Source organism: Momordica charantia (genome assembly GCF_013281855.1).
Source record: "Momordica charantia cultivar OHB3-1 chromosome 9 unlocalized genomic scaffold, Mcharantia_2.0 BLBB01000009.1, whole genome shotgun sequence".
Classification (NCBI taxonomy): Eukaryota; Viridiplantae; Streptophyta; class Magnoliopsida; order Cucurbitales; family Cucurbitaceae; genus Momordica; species Momordica charantia.
This window is the reverse complement of record NW_028275167.1, coordinates 21,528,078-21,531,494: the sequence shown is the minus strand read 5'-3', so window position 1 is coordinate 21,531,494 and position 3,417 is coordinate 21,528,078.

The window sequence follows — 3,417 nt, the reverse complement described above, 5'->3', positions numbered from 1 at the left end:
CTCCACACCAAAATGAAACAAAACTATATATATACATTCTCCATTCCTTGAGAAGACATGAAAACATAATGCCTAACTAATTTTATGGGGTGGTAAATGACACAACGAATAATTCTACTATGACCAACATGCTTCTCAAGATCATACGATATGTTTCAACTCAAGAATATAGTCAATAACATGAGGCGTTAACAGTGACCAAGAACCATACCTCAATACACATTTACAGTATATGTGGTTCATGCCAAGGGTATTGCCCAAAAGTATTCAATCAAATCTTTCACTCAACAAAAATTTTCAATCTTCAACATGCGGCAGCCAACAAAATGCAAGATTACTTGAACGGGGAAACCAAAAAACAAGATAGCACATATACTACGAAAAATATATGTGCGAGAGTATGAACTCTGTCAACTCCCTCCTAATCACATCCAAGTGCTCCTATGTGTAACACTGCGGTGTCCCTTTCATCTATACATATTTATATCAAAGTCAAAGCAATGCAATGTGAGAATATATATTATTATTCAAACATTCACACTATGTTATATACGTACGCATTCTGGGATTGTTGTGTTACGAGCGAAGACTATGTCCCGCATGAACCGCATGACATAGCATCCGCATTCTACTACATTCGGTTGTTTTGGGCACTGTGAATACAACATATAAATAATACACCGCAATGAGAAAGTTACATATAAATCCAGACAAATAATTGAACTCGAAAAATGCTTTACCGGTACACGCTTCAGAGCAAATGGTTTTTTTTGTATATTTCTTACAGTCCTACACCAAGTGACTCATATAAGATATTTCATCATTATATATGCTAAATAATATTCAATACTACATGAGTATGCATGCAGTACACTTACATCGTGATGACACTAAGAATATCGTCTGTTAGGCGATTTCGCATCGAGTCAAGAAAAAATGTCATATTCTTTGCGGGAGACATCACTATAAATGTCCAATGATCTCTATAAGCAGTTAACGACGCTATATTTCTTGTTTCCTTAAATTGAAAAGCTGGTGAACACTTACCTTGAACGCCAAAGTTTCTTCCTTGTCCAATATCTTCAAGTGAACACATAAAATAACATTAGTTAAGTATTGATAACTACGTTCATTACATTTCTTATAAGAAAACTTGGTAAACATAAATATTTACCTCATCTATATTCTCTATTTTTAAAACCTTTTCATCTCGCTCATGCTTCGATAAAGTACCACGCTTTGATTGAGGAAATTTTTTTGAAGCGTTTTTAGATGGTGTGGTACGCTTCGACTGAGGAGATTTCTTTCGAGTGTTTTTAGATGGTGTGGTATGCTTTGGTTTAGGAGATTTTTTAAGAGTCTTCTTAGCCAGCGTGCCATGTTTTGATTATGAGGAACCTTGTTCATCCCAATAAAGAAACTACCATGACGTATAATGGTCACTAAAAGGAGAAGTTTCCTAGAAACAAACAAACTTGAAAAGATATGGAGGCTAGCAAATATCTAAATATAGTATCTAACTTGGTTAGTCTAACAATTAGACAACCCTCATAAGGTATAATTTAACTAAACTAACATGGAAAAAATAGAGACCTTTCTATTCTTATTCCTATTCCTAGTGTGAAGTTCATATTCCCTTTAGAAAGGGGAGGAAAAAAGGGAATGAGTCATTTTTCTATTTGTCTGATCTTTTCACATCATTTGTGAAAAGTTAATAGAGAAAAGTCTGATATGGTAATCTATCGAAAAAATATTGGATGTCCATTTTTTCAATATCATAGTATTACTTTTTGTGAAGATGGATTATATAACATTTCGAATGTAACATATTAAAAAAATTTCCAAAAGTACAATATTGATTAAATTGAAAATCTAGCATAAATCGTGGCTTATGCTCTAGATTTTTTTTCTAAATTTTATTATCCGAAAATCAACACCACCGGCTTATGCCATATTCTAAAAATACAATATTCCTTGTAATTTTAATTTTTTTTCACACAAAATATATGAATCCCTTATTCCTTTAGGTGAATTGTGAATTTTTTTATTTATACTAAACAACTCTATTTAAATCACAAATGAATCATATTCAATATCAGTCACTAATCCACTACAAAAGATTAAAAACACAAGATAATGTTTCTTCATTTTCCTAAGTTCATTCCAAGGTTTGTGTGCAGTCCTTTGTTTCTTTAAATTTACATTTTACTACCACTATTTTTAGTGTAACGACAAACTCTAAATAAAAGGCATCATTTTTTTTATTCCAAAAATCGAATCCGGCGAGAAAATGAAGAGAATAGAAGAGAAATACTAACCGATCAATGGCAACGTGACGTCACTAGAGCAGGTGGTGCGACGGAGGAGAAGAGATCGTTGCGGCGTGCGGCAGAGGGAGCGAGCACTGGCGGTGGAGTGCGGCGGCGGCGATGACAGCGACTAGTGGCAATGGCAGTGGAATGCGGCGGCGACGGAGCGGGCTGAGAGTGAATCGACGGTGAGGTCACGAGGGAGAGAGAGATTGTGAGTGTGAGAGAGGCAGAGACGAACTGAAGAAGGGAGGGAGGAAGGCTGTGCGTGAGGGTGCGGATTTAGGGAGTAAAAAGGTAAAGTAACCTAATTTCTAATATGATATAATATAATATATTATATTATTATATATATGTTAAAAAAAAATTTTAACAACATATAATTCACACGTAGTTCAATATGTTTTTATTTATTAAACAGAAATATCTACTAAGTTTTCTTTTATTTTACTAAAAAAAAATTGTTTCTATTTTCTTTAAAAATGTTTCAATTAATATTCTTAAAAACTTAGGCCAGAATCTAATAAAAAAAAATCAAAAATTGAGATTTAATTAATAGATTTCTATCTAAAATTCAAGATTTTATGTTATAAAAAAATTTAAAAGATCATGAACCTAACTAGTTCCAATTTAAATCCAAATTAATTCTTAAGCATTCTATTAAGTTGACTTTCATTCCAATAAAAAAAATCCAGGTTATAATTTAAATTCATACAAGGAAGGGTTGATGAGAAGTAAATATATATTATTATTTTTTAATTATAATTAAATTTGGATAATGATGGTTGTATGATCGAATGACAACACTAGAGGAGGGGGGGGGGGGTGAATAGGGTTGCTTACCACTTTTTGAAAATTAAAAATAAATTTAAAGTAATGAACAATTATGCAACCAATAAATCAAGAAGAGGAAACATTGAACAAAATATTTAAGTAAACCTATATGCAATCTACCAAGATTCAAAGTAGGTAAATATTGAATTTAAAAGAGAAAAGAGAAGAGAGTGGTGACACCGAGAATTTTTATAGTGGTTCGGAAATTCCTACTCCACTCCCAAGACTCCTTCTTGGGTATTTTACTGCAGTGGCTCTCTTAACGGGTGAGAAC